Source organism: Gossypium arboreum, chromosome 10 (assembly GCF_025698485.1).
Source record: "Gossypium arboreum isolate Shixiya-1 chromosome 10, ASM2569848v2, whole genome shotgun sequence".
NCBI lineage: Eukaryota > Viridiplantae > Streptophyta > Magnoliopsida > Malvales > Malvaceae > Gossypium > Gossypium arboreum.
The window spans coordinates 40,265,392-40,282,184 of record NC_069079.1 but is presented as its reverse complement, the minus strand read 5'-3'; positions in this window follow the sequence as shown (position 1 = coordinate 40,282,184).

Below are 16,793 nucleotides of genomic sequence, written 5' to 3'. Positions count from 1 at the left end.
CTATAAGCTTACTCCCTCCTCTCCATTTCTTTAGTGTTTTCAGGTCGGCTTGGGGTTGGAGATCGTCGGAGGTAGCATCACACTATCAAGCTACCACCTTTGGAGTATTGATGAATCTTAATGTCTTTAAGTGAGTGGTATGTATAGGGACTTAATTATTGATATGTGCTCTTATGTTTTGGCCAAGATTTTGGCTTATATTTGTACATTTTATATAGCCATGAGATGTGGCTTATGATGGTTATGGCTTGTAAGCCTAATTATCCAAGTTATGTGATATTACCCTGTGAAGTGGTTATATGATTTGACTTGATTGCTATGATTAGATGATATCATGATATGTATGCTTGCTATTTTCATTGAGAGTAAATGGTATGTTATTGAACATGGTGTAAGAGTATAGAGAGTGATTAAAATGGTCAAGCCAAATAATATGAATGGGTGTGTTTAGACTAGATATTATACGAGTATGTGATTCACATGTATGTAATCATACGAATATTGCTTTGAGTTTGAATAACAGATGTAGCGACATAAAAATTTTGGTTTCGGTCGCTAATTGTGGTGATTTATTGAAAATTTGAAAACTTGAAGTTTGATTTTAAAAATAAACAGGGAGTCACCACCGATCCTTTTTATTAGGTGTGACCGGACACCTGTTAGACTTCTTTTAAAACAAATAAAAGGGTGAGTTTAGGTCTACATTAAAAGCCAGAGAAAAATTAGGGTTTGGAGTTCGGTTATGTGTGAGGAAGGTATTAGCACCCTCGCGACGCCCAAAAATTGGTATCTCATAAACACAAAGTTGTCTTGATTTTCAAAAATACGGGTTCAATTTAAAATTTAGTCGTGATCCGATTAAAAACAAGAAATTTTAGTTTATTCCGTTTTCTTTTAGAAGGGTATATCGCTTTAACACGGGTCAATTGACGTTCACCCAACATAGCGATGAACTCGATGACTTAATGTTAAATCGATATATTGCCTTGACTATTGAAATTAATTAGAAAACCGAACGTAATTTTCAGGAGAATGCAAGACATAATTGATACTGAAATGAAAATAAGCAAATGAAATGGCTTGATACATTTGAAACAAATAACAAACATGACAATAATATTAGAAAATAATAACGTGCATGCAAGATCAAATGCAATGTTAGCATTGAATACGAGAACGTAATAAGAATACAATGAATACACGTATGAATGTAATTAAGAGTATATACGTGAAAATATATATATATATATATATATATATATATATAAATAGTAGTAGTGTTAGAAATATATTATACGTATAGTGTTTGAAGTACATATAAGATAGTAAAAAGTACATAACTAGCAACAATAAAATAAAATATATACATATATGTGTAAAAATAATGTTACAAAAGGGTATATATACATGTATATAAAAATAAATGTATTAACAATAAATATAATAGGGTAAGAAAACAAGTATATACACAATATATATGTAACGTGGTACTATGGATATATATATATATATACAATACAGTATTTAAAATAATATTTACATAATATAAAATATAATATTAAAAGGTATATGTACATACGTAATATATATAAATGCATATATAATAAAATGTTAAAATATTTACATAACATATATATCATAATAATGTGGAAAAGCGAATATTAATAATGTTACATAAATATATGCCTATATACATATATATTAAAGATATATATAAACATATACTAATATCAATACAAATAATAAGGATAACATATAAAAAATACATACATGAAATAGTATATATAAAAAATACATAACTAATAATAAAAAATATACATACAACGACATAAAAGTATATGAACAAGAAGAAATATACAATACATAACATTAAAATATATATAATAATATACACAAATATAATATATATATATTAAAATAATAATATGAAAAAGAAAAGCATCGGTACATTATATAAATACATACATGAAGAAACATGTATAAATACTAAGTAAAATCAATAACATTAATGATGAATATAATAATAATAGTAAATACACATATATATGTAATAGTAAAATGTGACATTTTAAAGTAATTATACACATATATGTAACTAAATATCATATAATAATAACAACAAAATATTGATGATGTTAATAAAATATAGTAATAGATATAATACAAATAATATCTAAAATACAAGAAACAACGAAGGTAATATAAAACAACTTAAATTTTTCAAAAAAGGACTAAATTGAATTAAAATGAAATTTGGGGCTAATTCGGAATGAAAAACTGAAGAAGGGACTAATCCGAACGCGCACTAAACATTGAGGAGCCAAGAGCGCAATATCCCCGTTTATTAAAACACTGCGTAGCAAAGGGGGGACCAAATCGAACGCGGAGCAAAACAACAGGGCCAAATTATAATTAAAACCGAACTTGAGTTAAAATACTGAAAATGCGGAAGGCCGATTGTGCAAATAGCCCTTCCGCTTTTAAAAACACGCGGATCCTTGCTGGGGCGGGTCGGGTCGACCCGACCCACCCTTGAAACGGCGTCGTTTTATTGGTTGGGGGGGACCAAAACGGTGCGTTTTGGTCCTCTATAAAAGTCAACTTTTTTTTTTAAAATTTCATTTGTATCAAGGGAGAGAAAAAAGGAGAGAAGGGAGAGGAAGAAAGAGAGGGAGAGGAGGAGCTCTGCAGGGATCATCACGGACGACCACCGAGCCTCCGGCATGTGCGTGGCAAACCATCGACATGATGGTAGGAAAAGGTAAAATTTGATTTTTTATTTTATATTTTATATGTTTTATACTTTTGCAATATATATGTGTATAAATATGAGTAGAAAAGGAAAAAGAAAAGAAAATAGAAAATATGAAGCCAATTCAATAAAAATTTAAAGTCACCTTCTTTTTTGATTTTGATTTTCGATCTTGGAGATATCCGCTCGTGTAGTTCCTCTATTATTTTATCCTTGCTTGTGTATTGAAATTATTTCTCTCTTTTTTTACTTAAAAATTCGAACCCTTACATCTGTTTTTCTTCGGGCTTTTATAGCCTTTATAAAATTTATTTAATATTGTTGTCCATCTTCTTTCTGGTCTTACAGGGAATGGGCAAACGGCGGTGGCAGAGGCATGATGGTACTGAAGAGCAGGTGGCCGACATGGTGGCATGGAGAGCTGGTGTCAGAAGGTTAGTGGGCAAGTGGGAGACTCGATCGATGGCATTCTTGAGTCGAAGTGAGGCCAAGTGGGGCTAGGGTTTCCGATTCGGTCTTGGGCTAGGGATTTGGTATTGGTTTGGGCTTGTTTTGTTTAGTGGGCTTATTGGGTTAGGGGTTTTTGGATTAGGGTAGGTTAGTTTAGGGTATTGGGCTAATAGTTTTTGGGTTTGTAAAAGTGTGAATGGGTTTGGGTTTTAAGGGGTTTAGTGTTTTGTAAATGGAGTTTTAATTTGTAAATGAGATTGGGCCGAAATTGGCCTAGTACAACAGATATGAAACCATCAAATTGAAGTTATAGTATGTGTCTATGAAGTGTTTAAGCATGTGAAGGATTAAACCAACAAAAAGGCTTGGAAAATAGCCTAAGTGTTAGTCACACGGGCAGAGACACGACCATGTGTCTCAGTCGTGTGAAGAACACGGCCTAGCACATGAGTGTGTGGCCTGGCCGTGTGGTTTAAATTGTTTTGTTGACGTCACAAATAGAGAGTTACATGGGTTGAGGACACGGGCGTGTCCCAAGCCACATGGGCGTGTGTGACCACACGGCCCAACCTACACGGGCGTATGACTCTCCAAAGCAAGAAAATTTGTTATGTTATCCAAAGTTTATCGAAAGTTCTCAGTTTAGTCTCGAGCCACCACGATGTATGTTTTAGGCTTCGAAGGCCTGTATAAGGGACGACATACATGTGTTTGAAAATTTTTAATTTTGGACGAAATTTTGTGACCCAGTTTTGCATGTTTGTGAATGTTTAAGTCCGGTAACATCTCAAACCTTATCCCGGCGTCGGATATGGGTAAGGGGTGCTACATGGTGGTTTATCTTGATCTAAATAAATAATTCTATTCAATTAAGTACTTCTATAATTCAATTTAATCCATACTCATATTTATACAAAATTATGCATTTGCCTATAACATTTTGACTTTTCACAATTTAGTCATTAAGCTCATAACTTAGAATCTAACCATTTCAACTTAATTCCACCTTAACCCATGTTACAAGGGACCTTAAAGAAACTCATATTTATCAATAATTCACAATAAAACTTATAGATTTACACCTTTAACAATTTAATCCGTAATTCCAAAATTCATTAAAAATCACTTAACAAGACTTGTCTATTTTGCAACAAAGATTAGTAATCTATCAACTAACATAAAAACACATCCAAAAAAGTCCATGAAAAGGCCCTTAAATTTGAACAGTTTTACAAATTAATCCCCGGGCTAGCTATATTAAGCTAAAATGGACTAAAAAAAGTCATTAAAAACGGGACTCGGAATCACTTACATACAAGATGAAACCCTAGCCGAATGCTCAAACCCTATAAAAATGGTGATTTTTGGTTGAAACAAATGAAAGGAAGAAGATGATAACTTTGTCTTATCTTTCTTTACTTAAATTTTCTTTTAATTGTTCATTCACCATTTTAACCTTTAAAAATTATCAAAATTTCAATAAAACCTTGTTCATAACTATCCACTAACTCATTCGATGGTCTATTTACCATTCAAGTCCTTTAGTTTAAGATTTCATAGCCATTAAACCCCTTTAACTAATAGAACTCAACTTTTACATTTTTTAAGATTTAGTCATTTTTACTTCATTAACTATGTAAACTTCAAAATTTCTTAAAAAAAACTTTAATATGACCTTAATATAATCCCATAGACTTATAATAAATAATAAAATCATAATTCACTCGTCAGAATTATGGTCCCGAAACCATTGTTTCTGACATTACTGAAAACGGGCTGTGACAACTATATTTTGTTTAAGTTGACTTGCAAACAATCTCTTATTTTATTTAATATTAATTTAGGTCACACGAATCTTAAAATCTCCACCTTAACATGAATTATCACATCACCATCTTTGCCCAAGCCCGCCACGGCCATATCTTGAACTATGTAGGGAATTAACTAAGTCGAATATGTGCTTAGAAGCTGGAAGACTTCTAGCCTTCGACTTGTGCACTACCAAATCAAAACTAACCCGAGTATGATTTTCACGAACATAGTGCCTTAACTTTTCAAAACCTGTATCGAAAAGAGAACCTCTCTTCAATGAAACAGTCATACTTTTTTCCCTCCTATAACCAAGTTGCCTTCGCTTTCAATGAGTTGGCTTCGACTCCATAATAGACGAGGGATGTCCGGTTTCACCAATAATTGTAGAACATTCCATAATATAAAGACTGCTGGTCCTTTTACCTTTTAAGAAAACGGGAGCTCCACGAGACACCTTAATGTCACTCGACTTGATGTTCATTCTATAACCTTTCGATCTAAAATACTCAAGGAGATGAGATTCTTTCGTAAATCAGGTACATACCTGACATCTAAGATGTCTAGTCGTCCCATCGTGCATCCTAATTTTAATAATACCAATACTGGTTACCTTACGAGATGAATCGTTTCCCATGCGCGCAACTCCACCTTCAACCAAACTGTATGTGGAGAATCATTCTCTGTTGTGACACATGTGGAAAGAACATCTCGAATTTAGGATCCATTCAACGTAAGCTTGGAGCTATCGCTCGTTGACACTAACAAGAAATCATTATTGTTTTTGTTGGCGAAATTAGCATCAACTACATCTTCCTTCTTACTCTTAGTAGCCCTTTTATTTCATAGTCTATAACAATATGCTTTGATGTGACCTAATTTCTTACAATAGTGACACCTTTTGTCTCGCTTCTTTGATGCTACCAAAATGGAAGCTTGCCCATCTACCTTGCTATCCAAACCAAATTTATTGTTAAGTTTGTCTTTACTCAACAAATGATCTTTCACATCCTAAAACGAGAGTTAGTCTCTACCATAAATCAGGGTCTCCCTAAAAGACTTGTATGAAGAGGGTAAAGAGCACAATAATTAGGTTGATCTTCATCGTAAATCTTAACCTCAACATTTTTTAAATCATTCAAAAGAGTTAAATTGACTAATGTGATCTAAGAAGCTAACATTTGTTCATGCGAAATGTAAATAGACGTTATTTTAACACTAAATGGTTAGCTAGAGGCTTAGTCACCTAAAGTGTTTCTAACTTTTTCCACAAGGCAGATGAGGTTTCTCTGTCTATACCTCCTGCAATAGCTTATTCGTAAGGCATAACTGGATTGCAAACAGGGCCTTTTCATCAAGCTCATCCCATTCTATTTGATCTAGATTCTCAGATTTTTTCTCGGCAATGACCTTTTTCAAGCCGGTTTGAACTAGAATTGCCATCATCTGAACTTGCCACAGATTTGTGACACTATCGAACTTCTTAATGTTAAACCTTATTGCTGTCATTTTTGAAAGGATCGATCTATGAAAATTAAACTAGCTCTGATACCACTTGTTGGGGATTGACCTGATTAAACAATGAATAAGTAAAAATAACGGAAGAAATTGAAAAATTGAACGCACAAATTTAACGTGGAAAAACCTCTCTAAAGAGGATAAAAAACCACGGGCAAAGATAATTTTACTATAATGACAAAAGAACGAAAAGTACAAAGATGGAGATAAAAACTAAACCCCGAAACTCGAGAATAAAGAACCATTAAAACGTATACAAAAAATTCTCCAAAAGTGTTATGAGTTCTAATATTTTAATGGGTGTGTTTTCTAAGGCTGTAAAAGAACCTATTTATAGGCTAAATTCGTAGGTCAAATAAGTTATGCTAATAAATGCTAAATATACTATACTAATAAATACTAAATCTTTTAGAAAGAAAATATATTTTGTTTAACTTGACATGTGTCTTCTTTCTATGGTGTAGGGTCTAAATCTGCAACAATCACAGGATGAACCAGTTACCGGTCATAGGGATGTTTTTCCATTTTCGATTTACTTAAAGAAACATAGGTTTTAAGGGGGAAGCTCAATGTAGTTGTTTTGGGCTAGTCACCACTAGCTCCACGCGTGCCATGGTTCTGATGTGAACATTCAACATATTTTCTTTTTGAATTGCCTTTTGCCCCTATCTCTACTTGTGTGATTAGAGATGGTGATATCCAAACGTTTGATGAATCTTGAATTGATTCATTTCGAATAAAGTATTTTTTTGAAAAGTAGATTAAGGACAAGGTAGGGTATGTGGATTTTTCTTGGGATAGTGGGTACCCTACCCTGCTCTAATATATGAAATTGTAAAAGGATAAAATTTATTTTTGAGATAGTGGGTAGCCTACTCCTATATATTTATAATTATTAAAATGATAAAATTGTAAAAAAAAAAAGTGTTATGAAAAACTCATATGTTTTATTTTTAAATATTTTTTTTGAAGATTTATGTTTAAATATTTACTTGCCTTTTAAAAAGATTGAAAATATTAGAAATAATTAGCAAAAATTAAATTAAAGCAATTTGGTGTAGAGCGAGGATGAATGCATCCAACATCCATGAATGTGGTAGTAGTTTTTATGATTGCACGTTCATAAAGGAGTAAGGCGGGTGATCAGGTAGAGCATGCGAACTGTGAAGTGGTAATAAATTTGACAACATCCATCTTCGTCTCCCTTCATTGCTATCCCTAGTTATGACTACACTTTACTCAAAGATTTTTATTTGCGTTTTGCCACCATTTGTTGTTCATTATGATATATTTTATTATAACTACATTGTATTAAATATTATCTCTTTGATGAAATGGTTATATATCTAGGGATTAAAATTTTAAAATTCAAAGAATATACAAACTAAAAATAATCAAATAATTAGGGTATAAGGATTGAATTAGCAACTTATGCATAACATAATGACTAATAGAAAATATTGACAAAAAATATATAATATTAAATAAAAAGTAGCATAATTATAAAGAAAATTTTAAAAATAATAATAGGAGTTGGATTAATGTTAATACGAAACGGACAACTCTAGTAAAGTTCTCATAAATCAATAACCGTACATCTATAATATATTTATGGTATTTTATCCTATCATATTATATTTAACATATTATATTGATTTTAATATGTTGATAGTTTGTATTATAATTTTACACATTAATAAATTTTGTTATATGGATATTATTTTCTTATATTATTTTATATAAAGGAAATTATTTGGTATCTTGTCATGAAATTTTAAATTTCACAAAAAGGGTTAGAGGGTTGATAAATGTTCTATATGAGTATAGTAAAATATTAAAAATAAATATTAAAAAAAACTTCTCAATTTTCCAAGATTGCTTGCAGAATAAAAAAAGTACATGGCTAATTTAAAATCTTAACTTCGCTTGTGGAATAAAAACTTTCCATCACAAATGCGATAGAAAATTTTAACTCATCAAGCAAGCAGAGTTGAGATTTTGCTATGTATTATTAAGTTGTAATTAAAAATTTTAAAACAAATAAGACATGTACTAATAGAATAAAACTTCCCACCAATGTATGAAATAAGAAACCTTTATATCATGTCACTTTTAATTATTTTTAAATTATATTTTATATGTTTTGAGGATAAAATCAAATTACGAATTAAAAAAAAGTTTAAGATCAATAGACTACTCTTTTATACAGGTGATAAATCATATTGAATTTTCTATTTTAATCATTGATTTTATTTTACTCCATTAAATCAATAGTCCACATTTTTATGTCCTCACTTACCTAAAAATAAGTAATGAGAAAAATCATTCACAATAATCAGTCAAATTGTAAGTAAAAGAAATTTGAGGCTAGAAATTTTACATTAGACAATAAAATTTATCTTTTGCGGCAGAGGTTTGTAGCGAAACACGACCAAAGGACATTGGCGTCCATACCGATAAAACTTTACAAAACAAGAAGCAATGTCAACTTTGAATGCTACATTAATGAAACAAACAATCATAAACTTAAAAGAAAAAAATTAGTCATTATGAAATATGTTTTAAAATGTTTATATATTTAACAACCTAAATTAATCTATAAAATTTATATGAAAAATATCTGATTTTAATTCATTGCAGAAGCAATGAAGAAATTACAAGAAAATAGATATTTAAGTGTAAAATTTTATGAAAAGAAAATTTTAAAAAATAGAGTAAAATGCAATGAAAAATTAGAGCTATACACGCCCGTAACTTTATCTACAATCATTAAAAATATTCACAAACAAAATAAAATACTATTCTTTTCATAAAATTTATTTAGACAGTCTTTTCTTTTTCGGTGTACTTTTCTTATCTTTACACTTCCACATGAATGATTTGAGAATTAAATTACCGACCAGAACACAAAGATTCAAAGATAATTTTTTTTTTCTTCTTTTGCTTCAGTTTTTTTCAGCATTTCCAGTACCGGGATGTTGGACGGTTGTTCTCCTTTTTTGGAAACACTTCACACACATACAACTATTTATGGATCCAAATGGTTTTTAGAAATAAATAGCTTTTAATTTATAAATATGAATTGTGCTTAGCTTGATTTCATCTATCAACCCCAAACAACAATAAAAATATTAAAATAATTATATTCATATTTATATAATTTATTATTTAAATTGAATTTAAAAAGAAAATCTTACCAAGGGTCCGACTGTTGGACGGATGTAAATATGTTTTGTGACTTGTGGACGGACGTGGCAATACTAGTTTTTGTCGATTTCATGTTTCTCAAATTAAAGCTTTCAATGTTACCAACCACTTTTCTAACAAACAAAAGACGAAGAATATTCAACTTGAATATTTAAAACCTTTTTTTTTTTTGTTTTTTTTATCTTCCCTTGCCACGAGTCCTTCGTATAATCATTTTTTCCCTCAAAATCTACTGACTTTACTATTTGAAACTTATTTAAGTTTGAAACAGAAATACAAATTATGGACATTTAAATTATTATTAGGTAACAAGTGAAATTCGTAAATTCTTATAGTCCCCAAATAGAGATGCCTTGAGACTATTAATCACTTTACACCCATTGGATGCTATAACTTTGCCTACAAAAAGATGCCCCTTCTTCTTCAAAACATTGTATCACATGCGTATGCAGCATTCTCTATCTAATAAATTTAAACCTATTTAGATGAGTGATGCGTTTATTTTTGGTAAGGTTAGAAATAACGATAACTGTGAAATTAATTACTATACCTGTGAAGTAAAAGATTCCACCATAGCTTACTCAAGATAAAGTTTAAATGCAAAATTCACCTTCAAATTATGCCATTATTTTACTTAAATATCTTTTTTATTTATAAAATATACCTATAAAATATACCTAAACTATTAATTTTCATTTTACTTTATCCGAAAAGATGATACTAACCAATAATAATATGATAAGAGGCATGTTTTAACTAGAGATATCATTTTAGATTAAAAATAAAATTAATAATTTAGATGCACTTTTAACCATCTGAAAAAAAAAAGACCTTTAACACTTAAAAGTGGAAAAATAATATACCTTCAAAGCTAATTTGAAGTTAAGTTTCAACATGATATGATTCTTGCGCATGAAGCTTTTTGCATGATTAACAAAAAAAAGTTGGGGATCGACTCGTATGAACAACAAAGTAGTAAAAGTATAGAAGAATGAACACAAATATTTTATGTGGAAAACCCTCAAAGAGGGAAAAACTACGGGCAAATGAGGTATCAACTTTTTACTAAATGAGAAAACAAACGAGAGTACAATATGGAAAAAATAAACCTAAATGTACAACCTGTACATTACCCAAAACTTTGAATATAAAGCTCAAAATCCCAAAAAGCAAATAGGTAAACAAAACTCTAAATCTCATAGGTCACTCACAAAAGGGGTATAAAATACTCTCTATAATTACCACGAAACTTTCACCAAAAGTCATATGCGACTACATCTTGTCGCCCTCAAAGAAAAACCCTACTGATTGACATCTTTAATTAGGGATACGATGACCCCTTTAAATAGGCTAAAACTAGAGTCTTAATATGACTATAATATTCTTAGAATAATCAAAGTTTAATTAGGGAATAAATAGCGGAATTTAACTAGGAGAAGAAAACCTGGTTGAATTTGGAAATATGTCATGATGCCGTTTTCTTATCGGCGGCTTGAAAACCAGCAAAATCCTTAGACAAGCTTTTGAACACCATTTCAATTTGAGTGTTCTAGTCCAAATTAGCCTTATTGCCTATGGCCTTGGCAAAGTAGCCTACAAGAGTGACTATATGGTTTTTGATCGGAGTCGGCCTTTTGTTGGGCATTCATCAAGCTAGTTATGGCATACTATCGAGCCTAGAAAACTTGGCCTCCGACCAAGTCTTCTAGCTTATCTAGAATCGCTTTAGTAGTCTTACAACTCTTCAGTTGCTTATACAGAGTATTGGTCATGCTTGGCAGCATATAGCAACGAGTTATCTCATCAAACTCTTCCCAGCATTTTTTAACCCCAGCTTGAGTGGTCGGTGGGCACTTATTATCAAGAGCTGTTTTAAGTTTCTCACACCTCAAGATAATTATCAGTTTCCTTTTCCATTCCTTATAGTTATTTTCATTCAATTTGTTTTCAGAGAGTATGTTCAATAAGGGAGCTGGTGTTATTTTCAAACTGAAAATAAAACATTCATATATTAATACCTTTGCATTAAGAAAATGTTTGAAAATATTTTTCAACATAATGATCTGCATTAAGATGATGCATGTATCTTACATTAAACCTTGAAAATATTTGTAAACTGTTGCAATGATAATTCCCATACCTATTGAATCAAACCATCGTGAGGTGATTATGATCAACTAATAAGAACATGGATTTCCATCAAATTAGTACATGAACTTAATTCCTTTAGGCATTCACACGTACTAATAATCGTGTAACGTTTGCCTATCATTTTAACTTAAGTAGAGATCTGTGGAAAGATACTTAACTAGAAGACCTTGAGTGTATAACCATCAACTCAACACCTCTCATCATGCACCACAAATGAGTCATCATGGGACAATCTTACTGAATAGCATGCTTTGACTAGTTGTCTTCTTTTGAAAAAAGAATTTCTTGACTTATCGCATGATAATGCCTACCACAAAGGCAAGTCCAATTATCATTTGATCTCAAGAGAATTCTTCTTACATTCAGGAAATATCTTCAGTGAAATTCACATAGCAATCCTGCCGTGGGGTAGTGCACTTGCCGTGTCATCATAAGAGACCATTGATGGAGGTTGTAGGTATTGTTTAGGGACCTTTTCCCACTTAATATTTAAAAAACGTGCAAGGTTTTTAATTCCTGGTTTGAATCATGTATGATTAATATATACATGACAAGTACATGTGGCAGTCTTTTCTAAACTATATGACATGCTTATCTCATGTATGCATTACATGCTTTGGCAATTTTATAATATTCACATTCATTCATTCACAAGAGTCAGTAAAAATTTTTTGATTCTCCACAGTTTTTTAAGGGAAAAACTGAAGAAATGAATGTGAACCGTGGCCCAGGTTGGTCCTTAGGAAAGGGAGGTGACGTATTTGACCACTTAAAAACCAAGCATTTCCTTGATAGATCCAATCCTAGACATGCACCTTCTCATTACCACACTTCTCAGAGTAATTGAATAAGCTAAAGAAGTGAATGGAACAATGCATGTATTTTCTTATTATATACTTCTTATCATCAATAAATCAATCCTGGATCATCTCATTCATATATATCACATTTATATCATAAATAATTATTAAACAGAGATATAAAGAGATGGGTAATAAAATAAAATAAAATTTCCAGCCAAGGTTTCCATGGTTTTCTAGAAAATAAATAAACAACAAAAATTATATAGTTTTTCATCACAAGACATTCCTTGTGTCTTTGACTGCCATCGTTCCATCTTCACCTCGTCATGGACTCATTTTTGAAAAAAAATACATTTATGTCCTATATTCGTTTTTGGCTTACAAGAATTCAAAAATTAAAAAATAATGCTACTTGGAGATGATAGCCCACCTGTTGTTTCAAGAGAACCGCAACCTTGGCAAAAAATAATTATTATATAAAGTATATAATATTGCATTCATTCACATACACTCCCCTAAACATGCGAATAAGTACAAGAATGTCACATCTTATCAAATATTAATCAAACAAGATAAAGAGAGAGATTTGATCTCAGTTTACACTATAAATAAAGCATAACCTGCTCTTGATACTAATTGTTGGAAAAAAATCTAGTTTGAAAATGGTTTTCTTGCACAGCGAAAAACTAAAATTTTGAAAGCCAATTCAATTTGTGATATTTATATCAGTAAACCTTAACCGAATATGCACCTGTGTTTTCTGATAAGTGAAAACTTTATGTTTTTCGACTTTCAATCAAACGATTGATAACTCTTGAAAAGAGTATATTTCATACATTTAGACCTAGCTATTGCTTGTACTTGGTACATTTAGTTGCATTTTAGGACATTTCATTAGTATCTTTATAATTGCTTTAGGAGCTTGGACTGTGTTTAAATGTTAGGAATTTTAATTGCATGTGGAAGGGTTGTGTTTGGTGGTTTGGCAGGTGCAAGATGTGGAGAAAGAAATAAATGAGTGAAGGTTTGTTGAGGAAAAAGGTTGGATAGTTTGCTAACATGAATGCTGAGGCAATTTCAGGAAGATGACTGAGTCAACATTCAACGCATACCAGTTTCAGCCCACTTTTACTTGTAACAACTCAATTTCAATGGTGTCGAAAACAGTAGTTTCGAGACCACGACTCCGAAAAGTGAGTTATTATTTTAATATTTTTTAATCTCTATAGGGTTAACTTAAGGTAGTACTAAATTTTTGTTAAGAAATTTTGAAGTTTAAATGGTTAATTAGGTAAAAGGACGAAATTGTAAAGGTTGCAAAAGTGGGTTTCTATTAGTTAAAAGGGCTAAGTGGCTATGGAAAGGAAATTTAATGAACTTAGATGGTAATTATACCATAATTAAGTTAGTGGATAGTTATGGACAAGGTTTAATTGAAAATTTTCATTTATAATAAGGGTAAAAAGGTAAATTAGTAAATAAAAGAAAAATAAAGTAAACAAATGAAGGAAGAAAACTATCATCTTAGTTTCTTCTTCATCTAATAGTCGATTGAAAGCTATTATCTTTGTTTTTTCTTCATCTAATAATCGATTAGCCATTGTTGGGGGAGGAACAAGTTTCAGTTTTGAGTTCTTCATGCATGGTATGTATTTAAGCCTCGTTTTTAGTGATTTTTATGTTTTTGAGTTCATTTTAGCTTAGTCTAGCTAGCCCAGGGGTTAATTTGAAAAAATGTTAAATGTTGGGGAACTTTTCATAGTTGAGATTGATGTGTTTGTGAAGTTATTTGATAGATTATTAAATTTAATTGCTAAATAAACTTGTTTTGTTAAATGATTTTTAATGAATTTAGGGTTTAAGGACTTGTTCATGAATATAGTAAAATTTCATGGTAACATAATGATGATTTAAGTGGGTTGATATGAGTTCCTAAGAAATTCAGCTAGCTTGTATAGAGGGTTAAAATAGTTAAATTTCAAGTTATGAGCTTAAAGACTAAATTGTGGAAAAGTTAAAATAGGAGGGGTAATTCTATAATTTCTTGATAATGTGAATTCTTGATTGAATTGAATACTTGAAGTTATTTGAAGTACTTATTTGAATGAATTTATTTATTTAGATTAAGCTAAAGAACAATCAAACTTAAATCGGGAAAAAACTAAAGCTTTGGACTAGACTTCAATTCGGTTATTGCAACCATAGTTTCGAGGTAAGTTCGTATAAATTATAATCTTATTAATGATAGTTTGATTGATTATTGGTTATATTGTGTTTGTTATAAACTGACTTGAAAATGCATGTATAACAATGTTTTGAGTAATTGAAGGATAAGTAATCCCGTTTGAACCTTAAGAATTCTTAGGATATGAATGACGTGTCATTAGGGATTTCATGTTTCAGGTGCTGGTCTTGAATGTCCTACTGATGGCTAAACTCTTGCATTTGTTGTAGATTTTCCACAACTCATGTGAGTAGCATCGTGTAGCTAACATTCTGACCCACAACTCGTGTAAGCAGGCCCATTTCACAGCTCATGTGAACACTATTAAAAGGAAAAGATTACAGTTATATGGGAAGGCACACTATGTGTGAGTATTCCGAGTATCCAATGTAATTCTAGATGGTTCAACAGGTAAGAAAAGAGGAATGGCATGATAAATAAATAATTGGATATTGATTTATGATCTCATGAAAAGGTGAATGTGATAAATGATGTGTACATGAAAATCTAATTATGATATGGTTGAACTTATATGTATCATGTATGAACTTACAAACTTGTGAGTTTGATGGTGCTTATATAGGGTTTTACTAAGCCTATGGTCTTGGTGATAAAGTTATATTTATTTTATAATTTGCGCTTAATAAATGGTAAGTTATGTTTGAGTTTATACGAGCTTACTAAGCACTAGTTGCTTACATAGTTATTTTCCTTTGTTTCATAGATTATCAGAAGCTTGATCAGTTGGAAGCTTGTCAGAGATCTATCACACTATCCAGTAACCATTAGGTAGTTTTTGAGTTATTTTGGCTAAGATTATAAATGGCATGTATAGGACCTTTTATAATGATAGTTCTTGAATGTGTTAATGGTCAATTTGGTATGTATATGCTTTTGGAGTTTATGTTTTGTTTGATGGACTTTAGTGCCTTAACAAGTTTAAGTCATTTTGGTCACTTTTAGGTACTTGTAATATATAGTCCTTTTTGGTATGTTTGTGATGTTATGTAAATGGTTATAAGTGATGTCATTTGGTAGTTAAAGGAACTAGGTTTTGTGCTAGAGATGTGGCTATATTGCTTTGTTTTGGTTAATGATGTTTTGGTATAAATGTGGTGCCTTTGAATGGCATATTGGTTAGGTGAAATGGGTTATTGTATTGGTATGTTTATATGTGTTTGAAAGATGTTTATGTTTATTGAATGTAGGCACAAATGAGATGTTTAAATGGGTATATTTTGGTCTCAAAATGACTTGATTTTAGGCTCAAATTATGAAGCACACGACTTGGGACACAGGTTGTCAGACGACTATGTGACATACACCGCCTGGCTACACGACAATATGTCACTTGTTATTTTTGGTGTAATTTTCACATGGCTTAAGACACGACTGTGTGTATCAAGTCAGTGAGTTACAAGACCTAGCACACGGCCTATGACATAGTCATGTGTCACAAGTTAGAGAGTTACACAGTCTAACACATAGCCTGCGACATGGTCGTGTAACCCAACTCAGTGAGTTACACGGTTTAAGACATGGGTTGGGACACGACCGTGTGTCCCTTTGTTCGATTGTTACACAGTCTGGGCTATGTCACACGACCATGTGACCCCTATTTTCAAAATTTCTAATATTTTCCCAAATTTTTTGATTTGTTTCAAATTAGCCCTGAATTACTTTTAAGCTATTTTTAGGGCATCGAAAGCTCGATCTAAGGCCCAAATGTACATGTATGCTAGGGTTATAATGAGTTTTATGTAATTTTTTTAAATGAAATTATGGATATGTTTTGATATTAATTGTTCAGATTTGCATAGTAATGCTCCGTAACACTAATCCGGCGATGGAGATGGGTTAAGGGTGTTACACTACTTGT